Here is a 21949-nt window from a genome sequence, read left to right on the forward strand (position 1 = left end):
ATATATTTCGCAAGTTTTGACCTTCGGCGAGCTTACAATGCGGAGTATGAAGTTACGGAGGTAAGGAGGATATCGCGATCTATAGCTGTTGTAGAGTTGCGGCCGTAAAATTTTAACTGCGCGCTGTTAAAACTAAAACGGTTGACTGATCTGAACGACGTGTGTGTAACGTACGTTTTATACGTACATACATACATATTACATATATATGGATATAAATATATATATATATATTTACCAGGAATCGCGATTCCAAGGCGATTAGGGCCGCAAAATTACTGTCAGTTTTTTTTTTTATTTTTATAGTTTTTTTTTTATTTTATCTTTGCTTTTTTCTCTTTTGCACGTTGGTATGTAAGTGTTATCCTTTTTTTCGCGAAGAATGTCGCAATTCGATATCGCTACTGTTATAGAAGCGGGTATTACAGCTCGCGGGGAGACATGAGCTGTATTTCTTAACTCGTTTCACAACACATTTGAAAACTTGGCGCAAACAAGACGCGTTTAAACCGCGCCTTACGTACACAATAACCGCGTGCAATTACGCGAGGACCGCGAAGACTTATCTTATACCGGAAGTATACCGTACATGTATTTCTGTATACCTACCTTTTAAGTATCTTGTAATGTACGAATGATATATAATCCAAGAACGCGAATCGTAATATCGCGAGGAAGAATGTAACGTCCAAGTAATCAGCCTCATGTTTGTATAAAACGGCGATAAATGTTCACGGAGATTACCCGCATAAAGATTCAATTTCAGTGCCGCTATTTCCAACGGATTATTGTAAAGTAATTCATCAAGTTTAGTCGATAAGCGTTTCGCCGAGGTCTCGACAAATAGATTTATCAATGTAATTTCTTGTATACTTTTCCTTTCTTTTTTTTTTTTCTTTTTCCTTTTATCCACCAATGCTGAGTTAAGTACGCTAATGTTCATTAATACGTTCCCAGTGGCTCGCTATTTTCATTTTTTGTTTAAATTTATTAACCAAAACTGAAACAAGCGTCTTTTGTGATGAAATTTTGTGTGTCAATGACTAGCGACGCATATAACAGGAGAAACAAATGATACGTTGATCAGAGACAGGTAAAATTTCTACATAAATAAAACTCGTTTCAGATTTGATTCCGAAAAAATAGTGAATCACCGGTAATCAATTAATGAACATTGTTTACATATAATCGTATCGATATTCTTAGACTTTGATTTTCGTACGAAGTTTCTGGCTGGTTATTTTTTTTTTTACCAGTTACAAATACTCTGTGACATATTATCGTAACACGAATGAAAAGTGCAGCGTTCAATGTCCGTGTGCATAATAGTAATTCCTATATAATCGTAACGCATCGTTAGCCATCTGTCAGGATCTATCGAAACCTTGTTGAAATTTTGTCTGTTTCCGTTGATATTCGAACAGGTCTGATACCCATAATTCAATGGCCCGGCTCAGTCTTGAGCCAACTGCGAAACCCGCCGGTCGGCAAATACAACTTTTAATAAAAGTGTCGATGCGCAGTGCATTGATTTCATATTAGCGAAATGAACCGCCTGTGTACCTACCTTAATTATTGTAAACAGTGAGGTGAGGTCCCGGTGAGAATAAATCGAATCTAAAATCTGAATGGCTGGGAAGATAACGAAGCGTTGTCCGATCTGCCTTTCGATAAATAATATATTTATTCAGTATTAATTGTTAATTATAAATTTCAGTGACAATTATTTGTGCAACAGTGAAGTTCCGGCGTGCAGTGCAACGGTTTTGAAATCGCAGTGTCAGCCTCATGGAGGGGGGGATGAAGAAAGAGGTGACTGAAAATAAGGTAGGCAATTAGGTAAGGTCAACCCGTAGTTGGCCGGGGGCATTTTCGTGTGTGTTTGAGAGAAGAGAGAGATAGAGAGAGAGAGAGAGCGAGGAGCATGAATAGCTGATTATCGCCACGAGGCGAAGAGTGTTTAAGTGGTTCTGGGCCTCCCTTGACAAAAATATAATACATGTACACTCGTACGTGCAGTACGGGCCCTAAGTGGCCCTAAGTAACGACAATAATTCCTTAAATTGGACCGATGCGAGGCCTCGATACGTGCCTGTGTCGCAGAAACAGCGTCTAGCCACATCAGGCGCTTCTTCAAGTCGAAACAGGCTTCTATTTTAACGAAGCATTTAGAGGCCGCGACTATCTGGTGTATTTTTTTAGTCGAACGAGGATTTAAGGGGATGATCTATTTCGACTTTGACGCGTCCACATTTTATCCGAATACAATACTGAACAAAAACACTCCCAACACCTTTTCGTCTGAGGTAGAAATAAACAAACTGCACGGATTCTACGAAATCGCATTAGTAAATTCGTAGAATTCAAGCAGTTTCTATATCTCTGCGCAACTCGCGCTACATTTTTTGGCTGTAGTTGGAAACTTTGGTTTTATTCGTTTTTGTTTACCAACCGCAAGTACAAATATTCTTCTTTATGGGGTACGAAAATACTGCAAGATTCCGGAAGTTTTTCACTATTTGAAAACTGACTGGATAACTACTCGAATCGTTACAAGCGTTTCATGTATCCAGTGTATCAGACTTACGGTAATATTTTATACGTTGGCCTTTGTCTTTTTATCAATTACATTTTACATCGCTCTTTCTTCTTTTCCCTCAAACAAGACGTTGAAATATTGCTACGTCTCTTGAGAGTCACAAAGGGAACGCTTTCCATTTCATTTCTTTCTCTTTTTTCTTTTGTTGTAATAACGGAATACATGCATATATTTATATATAAAATATATATACATACATTGAAGGTAGTCGCAGCAATATTCGCAGAAGTTATTGCCAACACGTCGATGTAGCTTGGAGTGTTTTGTCCACAAGGGGCAAAGTTTAACCTGCGATTCCGTACAAGGTGCGTCGTGCTTGTGTGGGTGACATGAACCTACTTCAACCTCCAACTCGTATAAATAAACCTCCGTATTATATGGAGAAGAAAAACTTTCACCGTTAAGAATATAATCCGCGGAGTGCGAGGAAGGAACGAATATGCGTTGTATATGTATAATATATGTAGAAGAACCGTGCGGAGAGAAAATTACTGACGCGCCCAAAGAAGTATAAAAAATCATCAAAAAAAAAAGAAGCCACATGTACTTTTAATACGTATTTATGGCTAGTCGTGTAATTATAGGGTATGTATAATAGGAATATTTTATTTGGCGATAAATTCAATTTGTAGTTATAATGCGAATATATACCTATGTATATATAATATATGGATATATAATGGGTGTACATGGAATAGCGGAGAATCGTTCGAAACTGAAGAGAATTTAAAAAATGATAGAAAAGAACGTTGAAATTGAAGCGGTTTTTAATCAAGGATCCGCGTGTAATGTGAACCGTTGCTGTATAATTACTTGCGAATTATATACGATCGCGTGAAATTGGTCAAAGTTAAATTAAGATTGTGCAAAACGGATTGGAGAATGAGAGAGAGAGAGAGTGAGATAATCGTGCAGACTTATATTTTGACCAGTATTTGGAGCGAGGGCCGAAGAACAATGTTCAAAAGTTGCGTCGATGACGATTCGGCATATTTCTGAGAATACAGAATTTAATCGAATTATCCAGGTATCCGAATCTATCGTGTTTCTACAAATTGATCGATCGATGAAAGCGAGGATCTTAAAGGACGTTCCGACAATTTTCAAGGCGCAATTTTGTCATCTCGAGCTATGATAACGTAGGTGTTATACGGGGTACGTGAAGAGTTATCGCGTACGCGATATATCACTCGGTTATCTGCCCTGTTATACAGCCTTATCTCAGGGGCCTTGATAGTTGAGGATGTTTGAAAATAGGAGGAGAAAAAAGGAAAGACTGATCGTGTTCAACGCAACAAACAACGATGCGATTAGGACGCTCGCAAATTTCGGTCTATAGCGAAGGAAATAAAAAAAGAAGCGTCGAATAATCATCACGTGAAAAAAAATTTTATATCTCATTTTTTCTCAACGGTACAATGCGAATGTAATAATTACCGCGAGGTATAATAATACTAATCGTTCGATTCAAGTCGTTGAAATTTCAATCAAATCTACGTGGTCGACTAGAAGTTACGTATAAATAGATTTTTTTCATCATTCTGACGAGTGTTTTCGTTCTTTCTTCTTTTTTATTTTATTTTTATTCTTTTTTTCATTGCAATTCTCCTGCTTGTTTGTTTCAAATTATTTTTCAACTACGCACAGTGTGAAAAATTTCATTTGTTACAGTAACTAGAAAAATTGAGTAAAACAGGTGTCGTTACTATCGTGCGCTGTTGTCGATCATTTTTTGGTAATCGCAACGCAAAATCGTTTTATTCCGGTGACCGGAAATAAAAGTTTCTCTCATTGTCACTGTATAAAACACTGTGATACGTAAATTCATACGTAAAAATGCATAACGCGTGTAACTCGAAAATTAAACATTCGTAAAACGATTCCTACAATAACGTATATTAGTTAAGTTTGAACATATTTTTCACTAAAATATTCCACCGATGCGTGACAGTTTATAAGCGCAAACATCGACAACCCAAATCTCTAATCTAATACAAGCAGAGCTCCATATGTACACACTGCAAGGTATATATATATATATATATATATATATATATATAGTAATAATGTAGTAAGAGGTAGATACGTGCGTTATACGTTTTACACTCTGTATAATCCTCGATGGTTCAATGAACCGTCTGTATAACCATCGAAAATAAACCTGCATGCGTTTTATCTCTCCATCCTTATTCCATTGCTTTGCTTTTTTGCTTTTTGTACGGTATTCTTCTCTTTTCGTTATTTATTTAGTTACTATTATTTCTTTTTTTTTCCGTTTTTTTTCTTCTTGTTCATCTCTAATTTGTCTTATCTTGCGCGTTTATTTTCCTGCTTCTTTTTCCTCCTCATTTCGAAATGTTTATGCGTGTTTGTGTTCGTATACATGCGTACCTATATACAACTTTGGTAAACACTTTTGTGATTTAGGTAAACGCTAAACTTTGTACCGAGATTTCGATAAGAATCGTTGAAAATTTTTCGATCGATTTGTCAATCGTAGTGCTGAGTATAAAAAAAAAAAAAAAAATCTGCCGCGATTATAATAGTACAGGTGGTATAATTAGATAAGAAATATTCGAAAATATAATTAATAATCTGGGGATAATAAATCGTGTAGAATAAAAAGTACAATGTATATATTATTACTGCGATATTAGACCGCACGTGTATATATTTGAGAATCAAGTAGTTTGAACGATAAGAAAACTTTATATTTATTGCAAGAATATCACGTTTCTAAACGCCGAGACGAATGAGAAGATAAAAATTTCCGTTGGAAATATGATATTTTATACAGACATAAAATAAACTTGGCGTGTCGCGATTAAATTTTACGATTGGTACCTGTGTAATGTTAATAATGATAACAATAATAACGATGATGATGATAATGACTAATTTGAAAAGAACAAAATTAACGTTAATGAAAAAACAAAGCCGACCAAAAAATTATAGATGCGTTAAAATGCGATGCAAAAAAGTGCTAAAAAAAAAGCAATCGCGAAATATCGTGTATTGTACCAATCAAAACATTATTCATGGATTGAAATATTGTAATATTCCACAGGATCTGTATATGCATATAAAAATTAAAGCTAAGAACCCCGTAAATGTTCCTTATTGATTTTTTTTTTCTTCTCTTCTTCTTCTTCCCCCGTTTGATGCGATTTATTTCTTACAAAATCGTGAAAATCCCAAAGCGAACGAAAATTTTGCTGTACAATACTTACCGGTAGTTTAAGAATTCCGGAATATCGCGAAAAGAAAACCTTCTATACATAACGAATGTATAAAATCGTGACTTTAATTATTTTCGCGGTCACTAAAAATCGGACCGGATTTTCAATTGCCGCGGAATTTTCAAGGAAGATAAGTATGTACGTATAAGGTATGACCACTGAATAAACGAATCGTTGTTAAGTGTTTGTTGTTTACACAGGCTGACAGAGAACGGCTTCGTTTCTGTCCCGTCGTTGTTTGTAGTCGGGCAACACATACCGTAAAATCTATAAGTAATCCGTGTGTGTGTGCAAAATGTATAAATGTGTTGTATCGCTATTTAACATGTATGTACAAGATGCTTAAGTACATGCAGCTGTAAAGGCACACTCAACATTTGCTTATACGCTTGATAGCTGAGTGAATTAACTCTGCCTGTGCGAACATTCCTTCGTCTCTCATCCTTTTTCGCGAGTTGACCCTTCTTTTTTTTTTTTTTTTGTCGCTTTATTTTCTTGCATTTCTTCTTTCGTCCTCCGAGTCTCGGTTAACGGAGGAAACAAGCAGCTGAAACTGAGAAAACGACGATCGTGACTCGATCCACGCGGGATGTGAAGTTTTACAAATTTTTTTTTCAATATATGTAAGGTATGGAAAAAAAAATCAAAAAAATCTTGTCCTCACAATTCAGACGCTCGTGACGATAATTTTTTACACCGCAATTAGGTGTAAGAATGGAATTCATAACTATATATATATATATATATATATATATATATATATATATGTGTGTGTGTGTATAAGGTATAATTATTTTTCTTATTTCTCCAGCGCAAATTTGTTTTCTCGATTTAGAATTGATTTTCACGAAAATGACTAATAGGAGTGTGAACAATGGCAGAGAGAAAGAGAGAGAGAGAGAGAGAGAGAGAGACAGAGAAAATCCTAGATGAAAGAAAGAAGGAAAGATAAAAAAAAAAAAAAAAAAAGACCGTCACGGAATGCGCGGGCGAGTTGATTTTTCTTATCGCTGAGAATTCTGGGACTCTATACGTACGTAAGTTATACACGTGTATATATTACATAAATATGTACACAGAACATACGTGCCGCGATCACGCGCGTTATCTTTGACGTCACGACACGCGTTTCGTTCCGTCGTCACATCTTATGTACGCATACATTGTAGTCACATGTGTGTGTATCTTGCACACGTAACGTATATTGGGTATTTGATAACAGACGGTGACTGTGTTCTATTCCATGTAAAATAGTGTTGTACCAATACTTTGTACTACGAGGTGTACCTGTACCTGGTAATTTGATTTCTGAGAAAGCGTCAGCTTTTATGCAATTCACGTTATAACGCGGCGTGAACAAAAATGCATGATTCATTTGCGGTTTTGTTATACGCGCCAGTTGAATTATTTATACAGTGCATAAGCCGTCGTTTAGATGTCGTTTGATTTCGCCGGAAGCGAGTGATGAGTGAAGATGGATGTTCGTTTACTCGTGTATGTTTAAATCTAAGCTCGACGAACTGTTAAAAAGGGCGGGGTTGAAGTTGCGAATTTGACAAATTACGAAAGCGCCTAATTTCGAATTATTTTGCTCGCGAAACTTGAAGCGAATGAATCAAACCTTTACGTAATAACAAAGTTTCGAACGGTCGGTACGGCGGCGGCTCAAAGTTCCGAAAATTCAGGTTACGATGGAACGAAATTCCGAAAAGTAAACAAAAAAAAAAAACATCAATTTCATGCAATCGGACGCTGAGACAAAAATCAACTCCGTACATTCTGAAACTGGCGTAAAATTTACTTTATCTATAATTCGTGTTGATTGAAATTAGAAAAAATTCGGTAATGCAGGTAGGTTTACTTTTTTAACGACGAACCTTGGAGACAGAAAACAAAACCGTAAGTACGGTGAACCTGCCTTTTATGCCTAAGTAATAAATTTGCCTTGATAAATTGCGAAATTGGAAATAAGAAAATAGACGCAGTCCGTTTGCCATCAAGTTTTCGTTTCACTTAGCACTCGGCTTAGGCTTTCCAGGCTGTTGCTTTATGCGATTTGATAGTTCGATTTCCGTCGTCGAATATCGAAGCAGCCGGTGTAATAACGGAGTCTGAAAATGGTCATAAGACCGAAGGTTGCGCAGCGCGTGAGGCCTACATGTTCCTTAAGTGGCAAACGCGTTTAAAATACCTTAACTATGTGTGACAAGGTCAGAGGGGTACGCATTACACACGCCATGCGGCGTTCTGTGTTACAACGCTCTAAGAATATACATATATGTACCTACAATAATACTGCAATCGTTACAACGATCTCTGATACAGACAATAAACGAATTTCGAACAGTCAGGAACAAAGGAAACTAGCCGGAAACGCGACTCTATTACATCATTGAGGATAATTTGGGATCATACCGGGACCATCTCTTGAAACTTGAAGATCAACCGCGCGTGCGCCGAGTAATTCGATCTCATTGGTCGGCGAAATCTTCCCGCGGTGATATTTTTTTCTGCGATGCAGGCGGGCCAACCTACGCAAAATGTGTGCGTTTGAATTTTCAAAAAGCGTAAGTATTGAATTCCGACCGTTCTTTGAAGAATCAACTTTCCGAACCGATAACAAATGCTTCCCCAAACCTTTCCGAGTCACTGCCTCAATTATTTGGGATTCTAACCTCGAAAATTCGCATCAACTACATCGCCGCCGGAAACAAAGTTTGACGGCTGAAAACTCCGGATGGCCAGCCTGCGCGAACAGCCGATAAAACTCGCGCATGCGCGGTTCATTTTCAAGTTTCAAGAGATTATCCGGATGTATTACAGGTAATTTTATATATTCTGAAACGTGTATAAAACTGCAGAGAATTTTCACGTACGAAAAATTCAAGCGTTTCGATTCTTTTTTTATCGGGATAAAGAACTTTGTGAACAAAAAAACTCGCCAGGTGGCGCTGAGCGGCGAAGCCTTCTCGCTAGAAAAGTGATTTCAGGGTTTCCATAAACATCGGAACGAATCTTGCTGCCATAAATCGTTGCGGATTTCAATGTTTCTGTAATTTTGTCTACACTCGTGGATGTTTGGATGTGAGAACTATTTAAATAGTTTCAGAGAGGTGACCTTGTTTGCGTACAGTTATGCATTTCCCAGAAATCGCGTAACTATGAGCCAAGACATGCCGGATCGCACGTATAACGTGTTTACTGTAATGATTATTAGTGACCCGTTTCCCGTTTCAAACTGTGTCTCAATTTTATCGTTTAACCACGGGTTCCAAATCCTGGAACCACCTTACGGCAATTCTGTATCGCCGATTCCTGGAACCGTTAACACCTTTTTAAAACCCACCTGATGATGATTGCCGCGATATCTTTCTTCGTTATCGCCGAACGAATAATGGGCTTTTCCTCGCGTTGATTGACGATACGTAACCCATACGATAACTTATTTTTGCTGCTGTCGTTTATTTTTTTTCTCTCTTTTCTTTTGTCACCTTGGCACGTAAGTGAAGAAAACGCAATTTCCGAAAATGGCGGTAGTTCGATATTCAGACATTTGTAATTGGAGCTGGAATTTGAAATCGGGAAGCGATCGGTTTACCTGGCACTTGAACTTTAAGCGCTGCATGTTCCACGCTCGCAACTTTCTCCGCGCAAATATTAACGTAAAGTACGAAGCATCGACAACTTCGTACTTACGATGGCGACTGAGCTGAAAATAATAATCGATGCATCGATTAATCGAGCCGAAAAAAATAATCGAACACGACCCGATTGAATCGGTAAAAATTAATCGACGCATCGATTATTTCGTATTTTTTTTTTTGAAACGGTGCGCGTGAAACCAAAATTTCGTAAGCTTCGGTATTTAGTCTTAATAGCGGAAAAGTTTTTCTCATAATTTATATATTTTTCAATTTCAGATGAAAATATTCATTTATCTTTCACTTATTATATCAAATAGGTAATTAATAAGTAAGACAATGATAATATTATCGATACTTTAATCACACGAATTGATATTTTATCGCATCGTTTCGTGGGAGTAAAAAACAAAATATAATTATGAAAAAAAATAATCGTGTCGGTCGATTAATCGAGTTTGAAAAACAATCGATTATACTCGATTAATCGGGAAAAAATAATCGATTTAACAGTATATCAATCATTTTTGGTCATTCTCACTTCGTACACATTTTCACCGCAGGATAAAAATTCTTCTTTCGAAAAATGAGAATCCGTACAATCTTTAAACCGTTCAGTCTTGATCGCACTCAATCATCATCTTAATTTCCAACTTCTTACACGAATCGTCGTTCTCGACGCTCATGCAGTTCGCCAACTTCGCGAACTTTCAAGTTCAGCCTACGAAAGGCGATTAATCGCGACGGGCGTTCGCGCTGCAGCAAAGCTGTGTATAATAACAAGTGTGATAAATTCTAGTTTAATTTAGCATAATTGAGCGGGCGACGTTAATTGTACGCGCATTGTGATGGCGGACGCTTGCTACTCGGCGTATTATCAGCTTCGCGTTATTACGTTACAAGTTTCCGCCGTTTGAATTTTCGCTCCGTTTCACGCATAATTTTCGCACGTCATTGCTTACATTATCGTACGTCGAACGCACGCGTGCGTGTGCGTATAGATTAATTCACACATATTTATGTAATGTTTACAAGCATATCGCACAGTGAGCATTGTGCGTGGGGTTCGCAGTGCCGATGAAATAATGTTACAAGTAGGCCACCAGATCCAGAACCCGAGGCAACGTCACGTATAACTTATTTTACTCGGTCGTTATTCTTACAAGTATGTAAGAGAGAGACATGTAAATTCCTCCAAGATCCGAGTCGCGTCTCGAGAAGAATTAATTCGATTGCGCATCTTCTTCGAATAGCTTTAGGCATATTTTTTTACGGCCCGAAAGGAGTGTGAAGGATATTAGCAGGTACCATTTTTGAACCGGGGTGGGGGCGAAAATTTAAATAGATTGAGTAACAGATGCGCCATAATATGGAATTTTTAATGAAGCGAAGATTTAATTTGAAGTATGGAGGAAGTATGGATAATACAAAGGTCAGAATATGGAATGCCAAAATTTAGAATCGTCAAAATTTGTCGCCATTTTCAATTTTCAATTATTTTCAATCTTCCATACTTGGACTTTATGCATTATGATAATTCTGAAAATCAGATTAACGCACTGAGAAAATTTTCATTTGTTCATAATTGGATTACGAAGAACGCGGTGCGCGTAACCATTTTGCGCTATTGTCGATCCTTTTTTGGTTATTGCAATGCAAAATTCTTACTCTACTTTTTTAGTTAAACAAGGCTTCAACGTCGATTTATCGTTGCACAAGCATTAAATTTTCGCGACAGTTGCAAGAAAATATAGCAACAGCGATCGTAATGAGAAAGAACAGTAACGGATAGAAAAGTAATTTTCATTTTCTACCTAAAACAATATTTTTCGACTGCGGTAAAAAATTTCTCTCAGTGCGTGTCCTTAAAAATTCGATATTTTGGTCCTTCTATCAATCGGCCATTTTACTTTTTACCCCCACGAGATTTTTTTATCATTTCGAGGTGGATCGGATGAAATAGTTCTAATAATAATGCAGTAAATTCTACGCTCTATAATCTGTTGATATTGAAATAAATAAAAAAAAAAATAAATGAAATTTCAGTCGATTAAAAATTCTGATTTTTTCAAGTCAACGCCCGTTGCACGATTAGTTTTACATTATAATATACTAAACGATTCTCTGCGTTGACTCAACGCTGAAAATCCTTTCTACGTTCCTCTCTCTCTCTCTCTCTCTCTCTCTCTCTCTCTCTCTCTCTCTCTCTCTCTCTCTCTCTTCCCCTCTATTTTTCCGTCTTCCTCGGTGTGTATAAATGCGCATATAAATCGTGTAACTTGAGAAGAAAGGAATCAATTTTTATCCTTATGAGCCGAGAAGGACCTCCTCTTTGACTCGAGGACACGCGGCGACACTTGACGCTAGTTGTATTTACGCACACGTACTTATACCTACCACCTCAGAGACACGCATTGAAAGTCGAAATCTATAATACATACATGTATAAGCATCAAGCCTGAGCGATGTTTACACGCGAATTACCATATGAAAATTGGGAACCTACTTTTAACCCTCCGGTATATACTTATATAGGTATAATATAAGCGTTATAATGAAGAAAATAAAAAAAGAAAAAAAAAAAAAAACACAATGCGGTGAGTGCGGCGCATACAAATTCTCAAATTATACACGCATTTGCATCCGAATAAAGACTTTCGGTGAATGTCACAGGTATACCCATAATCTCTGTGTATGTTACATCGTACACAGACGTGAAGTTTTATTTGTTCACACAAGTTTCTCTCTTCTTTTCATCCTGATGTTACAACATTTTTTTACAAACCTTTACCGAGTTCAATTCGATCGTGAATTCATTTTTTTCAATTGTTTCGAAAAAAAGAATGTGAAATACAAAATCTTTCGATATTGAGATAAATCTTTGAAATGAAATATTTCCCGTTGGAAATAAAAACGAAGTAAGAAAAAAAATACACGCCCCGAGGAATTTCCGGTGGGAAAAGTAAAAAAATAGATAAGTGAAAAAAAAAAAAAAAAGTACCGCAAGAGGAAGGGAAATTTCTGGTAGAACGATCAGAGCGACCTTAAAATCTCGGAGGCGTCTTCCAGTATACGGACAAGGAGAAATTTGATCCTGCCCACCGTACCTCAAACCCGTTTCTCTTTCTCGTTATTACGGGCGAAAAGATTCTTTGATTAATATATCACGCGGCTCGCGGAATTCGCAAATCGAATTGGCGATATCTGCGGGGAACAGTTCCTGGTTAAATGTTGAGTTAAACAGGCAGCGAAACCGTTTAATACTTACTTGTACCGCATGCTAATAAATTACGGTATCAGATATTAATTAACCTCGCCTCATATATGCGACAGCGCCCACATATGTGTATATATATACATTTATGCAGGAATTAGCAAATAGAATTTACCGTTAGCTCTTCGATGTTATACATTTCTATACACTCATAGATGTTTATTACAATTCAAATACAATTATATTTTATTTATCCAAGCATTGTGGGAATAATTCTTTCGCTCGAGGACGAAGGATATATTTATATTTGTAGAATAATTAGCATAGGCGAATTATCCTTTGTCATTTCTTTTGAATTTTCCCCGACTGACCTTTTTTTTTTTATCTTTTATTCTGAAAAATTATCACGCGCACAAATCGGCGAAAGATTTGCGGCGACGAGATTTTTGCATTAAATGGTCAGATCGTTGATTGTACTTTGAAAATCTTTGTGGAATCATTTTTTTTCCCGTTTTTTATTATCCTGTTTCAACTCGCACGATTTCTAAACTCCGGCCAGCGTTCGACGATATGCGGAAAATCTGTCGTCGCGTTTCACGCCGCGGAACGACTTTTGCAACGATATTTTACGTGTTAACAGTTGTGCAAATTTGCACAAATAGTGCCGATTTAATCATCTTCAGTGTTACACGCATTTATTATTATCGACATAATAGTACAGAGATAATTTTGAAAAGCGACGACATGCGAACGATTCTATTCATTTCACGAGAAAAAAAAAAAAAAAATTAATGAATAAATAAATAAAAAATAATAACGTGTCAAAGGCATTGAAAAGTCAGCTTATTGTATTCTCGTATATGATCGGTTTGATGAAATATTTACTCAACAATAGCGAGAAAAGAAAATTGACGTCGACAATTGAAATTGGAAAAACCGTTAGCGCTACTTTTGCCAGAATAAATCGAACTTTCGAGACCGAGCGAGCATAGAAAAGCTAATAAGAGTATAAATAGCAAATATAAAAGAGGAAAAAACAATAACCAGACGACATTATCTAGAATATATCTACGCACGTATATAATTACAAATATACATTATGTAATTATAGCAAGACTGTGGGCAAGTTTCTGTTTGGCAATTTTCCAGCCGATGAAAAACTTTGCCAAATATATTTTGTAACTTTCTCGGTATATCGGCCCGTATTTCTGCCAAATAAATACGTATGTGAGTATATATTTACAGACATTAAATATTTGCGTGCGAGACTTATCTGTACCTGGATAAAGATACGCGGTTTAAATATATACACGTTCTCTTCGTGCTCTGACGAATAGTTTCAAAGCTTGACTTTATACTTTTGAACAATTTTCCGAGAAATTGTTGTACAAAGTACGCCAAGGTTAAAGTGAAAAATAATACGATTTGACGAGAAACATTTACACTTAGAATGTTACAATTGTATTTGTTCTCTTCTTTGATTCGATTTTATACGTATATTATACTCTTTCGTTTCGTCATATTTATTTCACAATGGTTTTATGCAGGTATATGGATATGCATGAAACGTGTATATAAAATAATATATATATATATATATATATATATATATATATATATATTCGTGCATCAAGGCGAGGAATGGAAAAGAGATTATTGTACAAAGTCCAGCCTTGCCCTACTCAACCGCAGCGCATACCATAATACTTGCATACGTCTACTTTGCATACATCGTAAACACACATATGCATATTACGGTTGTTGTATACAGGGTGGTCACTTTCACCCCGAAGGAAATTGTCCCGGCATTATGATGCTTGAAGAATAATAAAAAGTCATCGGAATTCATACGCTTTCGACCGAAGATAAACCATCGTAGGTATAACGTAGACGCGTATGTACCTAGAAGATGGAAATATTTTTGTAAAACCTGTAGCGAAATTGTTATTTCTTCAAAGTTCCTTTAATCAGATACCGAACACGGTTTAAAATACAAAATTATAAATTAAGTTTAGCAAATCAAGTCGCGAAGTGAACTGCGTTTTCGAACGAGTTTCATCACACTGAGAAAAATTTCATTTGTTACGGTAACTAGAAAAATTGTGTAAAACAGGTATCGTTAGAAAAATGTTTGAGAATTGTTGGAATTACGAAAAATGAGGTACGCCTAATCATTTTGCGCTATTTTCGACCCTTTTTTGGTCATTGCAACGCAAAATCAGTTTTTTAGTTAAATAAGGCTTTAACGGCAACGTTACATGAAAATATAGCAACAGCGATCGTAATGAGAAAGAACAGCAACGGATACCAGACTTTCCGGTAACAGCTAGAAAACTAATTTTCATTTTCTACCTAGAACTGTATTTTTCGATTTTGGTAAAGAATGAAAATAGTCAAGGACTCTGCGGTAACCGGTACTAAAAATTTCAGTGCAATATTATCATCTTTGGATCCCAACTCGTATCCGGATTTTCAAGGCAACGAGAAATTTCTTACTAAAATCAATTAGTTTTTGATAGAAATAGGCGACTTCCGGTCAAGGAATGGCGAGCAGCCAAACGGTTGTGAAGAATTGACAATTTCCAGACAATTTGTAGTTCATCCAACTGCTTACTTCTCCTTGATGTTCTAAAAGTAGGAAAAAAAAAAAAAAAAGAAACAAAATTGAGTATAAAATCGATCCAGTCGGATTGCAGCCGCAATTTCCAACTCCCTGTTACACGAACCTGTGATATAAAATTGTCGAAACGAACGCATCGTGTGTGTTGTTGGACTTGTGTCCGACGGGAGGTCGCGCCCACGATATTCTTACATCGAATTATAAATTATGCGCCATTTTAGGAGAAGTTTTGTAATAGTTTAGGAGCGTGCGTCGCGGCTCTGAGAGCTGCAACAAAGGATCGAAGTACGTCGAAGGCAAGGTTTACGTTAGATATGGATAAGCTGCACAAACACGTGCTGGTTAACCAAACACAGATTACGGCGAGCCTGAAGAGGTATACATATACGTATATTCCGATCCTGACTAACGAGCTCTGTGATACGGTTCGAGATCGCTTTCGTTTCTACGCAGGAATTTTTAACCCCATTCCAACGCTCGTAAAGAAAATTCTTTCGAATTTCTTCGAGATAAAGAGATCTTGTTTCTTGTGTATATCAAATAATTATCTTACTTGGCGTTAGTGAAAAGATTTTGTTTTATTCCATACAAATTTATTTCCATCCGATATGTTCCGGGTTCGGAATAATTAATTTTACAACGATAGATTCGTATTCGAATGGATCTTTTAGCGATATATCAAAATTATGTTCATTGTTTCATCCTAATCGACAAAATATTATTATCGATACAAAATGAAAATTATTTTTGCATAGCTGTCACCGGTAAACCTAGTATTGTATTATTGTTCTTTTTCATTGTCGTCATTTGTACCATCATGTTTTTTGTTTTCGACCGAAAAAATGCAGTCAATCAAATAAACAGAATCGAAGTTGCAGTAAACAGTTATTCTTGTACCCTATTTTCTTGTAATTGCATGAAAAATATTCTGACCATTAACGTGGCGATATTAATTTTTCTGAAATTTTCCAGTTACTGTATACTACAACAAGAAATGAAATTTTTTTCATTGCCATTCTTTATCTCTTTCTTGGCGCGATTGTAAGACTGCAGTATAAAGATACCATTTCCCAGGATTCATGCATTTACGGGCATCGACTAATCTTCTGTTGATTTATCGTGAAAGCTTTGCGTATGTAAACGTTGCATATTTCCAGCGTATTAACGGTAAGCAAATTTAAACCCGACCCGACCTCTATACTCTGTTCGAGTTCGTTGCCAAGATAAGTTTTTTTTTCCTTAAATTCTTTATTATTTCGCAGTGCTCGGAACAGGATCTGGTCAAGGTTGGCTGGACCCTTCGGCCATCGAGGCCTGCAGAGATGGGTCTGAAAGATCTGCAGAAATGAGAGAAAATAAACGAGATACGAATTAAATTTCGAAGGCGACGGAGCCGCTTCCTCGTTAATCACCGGTTCGAATCACTTTTTTCACCAACGGAGCTTTTTTCATTCCGTAACCTCGTCCTCCTATTCGGTTCGGATTCCTTTTCGCACGCGCTTGATCGCAAGTTTCGAGCTTGGGTATAAATTTGAGCTTGCAGACTTACGGCGACGACCAAGTTCCGGGGAAGGAGGGCCGGTTCTTTTCTATCCAACATCGGCATGCGCGTCACTCTCCTTCTCTCCCACGCGTCTTAAAGCTCGCATATCCCGAGCTTTGTCGCACAAGGTCAAGAAGATCAAAAAAGTAAATGAAACGCGGAGCTCAATGCCACGCTATTCGCGTTTATCCGCCTTTTATTTACCATATTCAATACATCCTACGGTTTATGTAATTATTTACTCATCGCCTCGCGTAACTCCGAAGCGCACGTACATGTATGTATGTATACAATTATACATATATATATATATATACATCGCGGTATGCAACATGTAAAGCGTATTAAGAATTCAGTCGGAGAAAGATTATCTTATTCTGCCATGTATGTGAATACGAAGCCAATTTCGTTACAGAGCTTGTAGAATTCATGCAGCTTTTATTGCCTGCCCGAATCTTACGAGACGACGCGCCGTGCACTTTTCTTCTCTTTTGCAAATCGAAATTATACCCATCGTATTATAGGTATATACATATATATATATGTATCGTTTGTTTAACAATTAACGCTAATTAACTGCATTGAAAATCATTCGTGTAACAAATTATTATCGAAATGATGGAGCGTTGAGAAAGATTATATTCTAAAATTATACTGTCGCCAAAATATTTATACTAAATTCATTCGAATATCGTTAATAATCGGTGTACGGAATTATAAAAAATTGTATAATTGTCAGTGTTTGCAGATTGTGAAAGCATATTTTTTTAGATCACATATGATTTGTTTTTTCATCGATTAACTAAATACGAAAAGTAAAATCCATTTAGTATCTGAGCTTTTAATTTATTTATCCTTCTGTTTTTTTTTTTTTTTTCACAAATTGCAACAGTCTCAAAGAATGAGAATTTGTGAATTCATCCGAATGAACGTACGATTATCCTCAACATCGATGATACGAGACGACCTGTGACAGTATAAATATACATTTATATTTACAGTTTGACGGTAATAAATTCTTATCGAGTATACTGCAGTATCAAACGCAGGGATTTCCCGTACGTTTCAGTTCAGCATCGTTCTTATATGTATACGTTTTTAGCCTCGTGATTAAAATGTCACGGGACAAAGTTCGACGATTTAAAAGATTGAGAATTGGCTAGAATTCGTCGTCGCCGATACATCGAGCACAGCACAGAGGCCTGTTTACCATCGCGTACGTGACCAGACTCCGGATTGCTGCATTTTCTCCTGCCCCACCTCCCGCAAACTTGATCTCATCTCCGCTATTTCTCTAATGCACGATCCGTCGTTGCCGACGACTTTAGATTTTATAAGTGCAAAGAGTATACACGATATAACGAATACACGTAACAGCTGACGATGAATTCCGTGATTTTCGTTTCTTTTTTTTTTTTTCTCCAGGCACGGAGTTTTTTTGTCGGTAAATGTCGGTAAGGGAATCTATATGATAGAAGAGGCCGATTCTGGGCGCAACTAAGTGTCGGTAAATGTCGGTATAGGAATCTATATCCAGAATCGCCTTCTGTACCGACATTTATCGACACTCAGTTATACCCAGAATCGGCCTCTCCTGTCAACTGTTACAATTGAATGTTTCCCGAGCACTCGGCATGTGTATAATAAAGAAATTGGGCACTGATTCAAGAGGTTTGACACGACGAATGGCATGATGTCGAGTTTAACGGCATTGTGACGATATAAATATTCGTTGTGATGGAGAAGAAGGAAAGAGAGAGAAAGGAAGATGACAACGACAAAACCGCAATTCTCGCATGATCCGCTCAATATTTCTTCACGGAGTGCAAGGTGTGTGTATGTATGTGTATGCACACTGCACAATTATTAACCACAATCAGGGTCCTTATCGCTTATCGACTCGTCAAGCCGCAGGTCCTGAAGGCGCCTGCTTGCGACGGGATCGTCAGCCAACCTAGATTCTTTGTTCGTTTACAAAGGCGAAAAGCGCAAAGTCCGCAAAGTGCATGCTCGTGCTAGCGAGTCTCTATTCGGTGAAGCGAGAATAATGACTCATGCGTTATATTCGCTGATAACGACGCTGATGCCTCTTTCAGGCTATCCCATATCTGCAATAACTTGGATGTACCGACGCCAGTAATCGCACCGTTGTATCATTCTTCCCGAAGAGGAGACTCGATGTTTTTCAATCCTAAACAAACAGCATCAAACTAAGAAAACCAAAACTCTCGCCTTGTTATTTTCACGAAAATCTCAATATTATCTTTACAGCTACAACTTACAATTAGTCCAGTTACGCTAATTAAACCGCAGTCCAATCTGATGGTGAGTCGAATATAAAACGCATTTCACACGTTATAAATAAATAGATAAAGAACCACCGTGCATTGGCAGTTTTGTGGACCTTAGAGTCATCATATCATTAGTTAGAATCGGCCGTCGAGCTACGTCATAAATATTATACACGTCACAAGGGTCACGGCGCATGTATGTATGTACCTAAATTATATGGACGAGAAGAAAAAAAAAAAAAAAAATTAATGCGTGAAAACATCTGTTTCGATGATTATCTCCTCGCGTGTTGTAGGTATAAGGTTTGGTTGTACCGTCCAGCAACCGTTACGGTTGGAGATATTACAAAACGAAAATTGGGTCACCCAACGCAGCATGCAAAACAAAAGCAGGATTAGAATTTTGATTTCACAATCGGTTCACAATTTTTCGCCATTGACTGACGAAGGACGTCGTCCATTTTCAATAATCATTATTGATTTACAAAATGTTCAATTTCAGATATTACGTTTCACCTAGCAGAGAGATTCAGAAGTTTGTTTTACAACGACGATGCTCGGCTGAAGAGGGTCAATATAAAAAGATCCGAACATTAATCAGTCGTGAATTGTGTGTGCGTGCTTTTTTCTTCTTCTTCTTCTTCTTCAGCGGAGAATAGTTATATATTGTTGTGGTATTACATGGACAGCAGCGGAGATTTCACCACTGCAGGAGTGTAATATTGGAAGAGAGGCAGGGTTCCCAAGAACATAACTCGACTGATTGTGGGAGAAAATACGAGCGTCTGTGGGACGATTTCGTACCATCTACTGTTGCACTGGTTGAAATGGGAGTGCGGTGATCGCTGGTAAACACGCTATATAGTATACGTGGTATACCATATACACTGATCGTTGGTTATGGTCATGAAGTAGTCGCGTTCGAATCGAAGTCAAAGGAGTTATAAGAAAGGTTCGGAGTCTGCTGATGCCTTGGGTGCAAAGAAGCTCTACGCACAACCGATACGCAAAGAGTAATTTGTAACCACGTGTTCGTGAGTCACTGCATCACAACCACGTTGCAGGCTGGTGACGATGGTGGTGGTGGTGGTTTCAATCTCCATGTCACGTGTGTGTTGGTTCGATGAGTTAGGAGCCTGGAACCCTCCATGCTGGTTCGTGTAACCCCTTGATCTCTTTGGGTCAAATAGCCAACGTGTCAAATAAATGCTCTACGGTCATTGTGGCGTGGCGATGGAATGGACCGAGGCATTGTGGCTCTTGGCGGCACATGAGATTCACCTACACATGGCAACTGCACCGACTCGTCTCTCTGACCGAAGTATTAATAGAGCCCATGGACCGTCAGACGGTGATGGGGGAGAATTCCATTCTTGTGTTAATGAATAATGACCGTTATATTCGCTCTATACCAAGTATGCTCATCGTGCGGCAAAGGATGCGGTTAGGAGTTCTTTTCGAATCCTCTGTACGGAATGTCTGCCCTCGGACCATGGAGCCGTTGCTACTCGGAAGATGTTATACACGCTTCACTGTTTCGGAACAAGGGTTTTGACATAAGGTACGTTTATAACGTGAGCCGAACGATGCGTGTCGCAGGAAGTTTAAATCACGATCCGAATCTCGAAATCCTCCGGGGTTTCATGAAAATATGAAAAAGTCATTTAACGAACTATCCGGAGTTACGGTGATACGATCTTTCGATCTGATCATAACTACTGTGTTCTCTTCTCCTCTCATTCTGATGTAACAAGGGGTGTGAATACCTTAGAGACGACATAACGGTCTTGATAAGATCCCACCAATACATATTTATATCAACATGTTGCGTCCGGTCGAGCCGACAAAAACTGATCAGAAAACCGCATCACTCGTACAATTACGGTGAACATGTTGCAGAACACCGCAAGACTGATTCGATATTTTTATGCATCATGCTTATAACTTTACGAACAAATAAGAACTCGTGACCGTCACGAGTGAGACGGTGGATGTTTATCGTCGGTTACTTCGTAATAATTGATCGTAAGTATCTATGTATAAAAACTGATCTTCAATGAGGAGTTTAATTCCTCAATGGAACTTTTAGACTCCTGACCGGGTTAAGAGTCTGCGTCGCAGTTCGAGAAGGGATTTATCTGGCGATGAAGAAGTTCTGAAAGAGATTCGTGCCTACCCAAAGTATTTCCAACGAAGGTGAACTTCTGAAGTGGAGCTATTCCATTTCAAAGTGACGGATACGTCGAAAAGACCCGACAGACTGAAGCTGGGGCTAAATATGCAGGTTTCATATGCTCAAACGGTGTTTGGAATAAGGAAGTGGCGAAACCGAGCACCGGATGGTCGACGATGGGTCGACAAAAGTGACCAATTTCTTTGGTAAATCCGAGGAGACGATAAATCGGCGTGTTTTTCATCGAAATGTAACACTGGCAACCTGCGCGGATATTATAACACAAAGCGGCGAGCTGTTTCCTCGGCAGTTAGGCGTTTCGCGATATGTAGATAAGCGTGTCTATGTTACACACGATGGGCGTGTAGATCCCCGGGCACGCATGTATATCTGTACATATACGCGTATCACTCAGTGTTAGAATACTTGGTCCGAAGCCAACCACCACCGACCAACATCCCGCATCCCGCATCACCGAGAAGTGCTGGACCGGTTATTTCTCTCTGTTATATATTCTTTATTTCCAGGCAAACCTGCGGCCGACTTCATTTTACAAACTATACTCGCCGATTCTTGGAATTCTTTGAAACTATCCTATTCGGAACACCATCTATAATATTATACCTACG

The 21949-nt window shown here is 37.9% G+C and overlaps 1 protein-coding gene across 3 annotated transcripts in view; it reads left to right on the top strand.

Moving 5' to 3' along the window:
- Positions 1-1463: 1463 nt before the first annotated feature.
- The window catches only part of LOC124188203, a 73888-nt gene continuing 53402 nt past the window's right edge, over positions 1464-21949 (top strand). For 2 of the 3 annotated variants that reach the window (XR_006868909.1, XR_006868914.1), the window contains exons 1-2: positions 1466-1589; positions 1718-1827. The gene's annotated coding sequence lies outside the window, so the exon portion shown is untranslated. Of the gene's footprint in view, positions 1601-1717; positions 1828-21949 lie in introns of all 3 variants that reach the window. The other variant, XR_006868911.1, reaches the window with a different exon arrangement.

The sequence above is a fragment of the Neodiprion fabricii genome, chromosome 1 (genome assembly GCF_021155785.1).
Source record: "Neodiprion fabricii isolate iyNeoFabr1 chromosome 1, iyNeoFabr1.1, whole genome shotgun sequence".
NCBI lineage: Eukaryota > Metazoa > Arthropoda > Insecta > Hymenoptera > Diprionidae > Neodiprion > Neodiprion fabricii.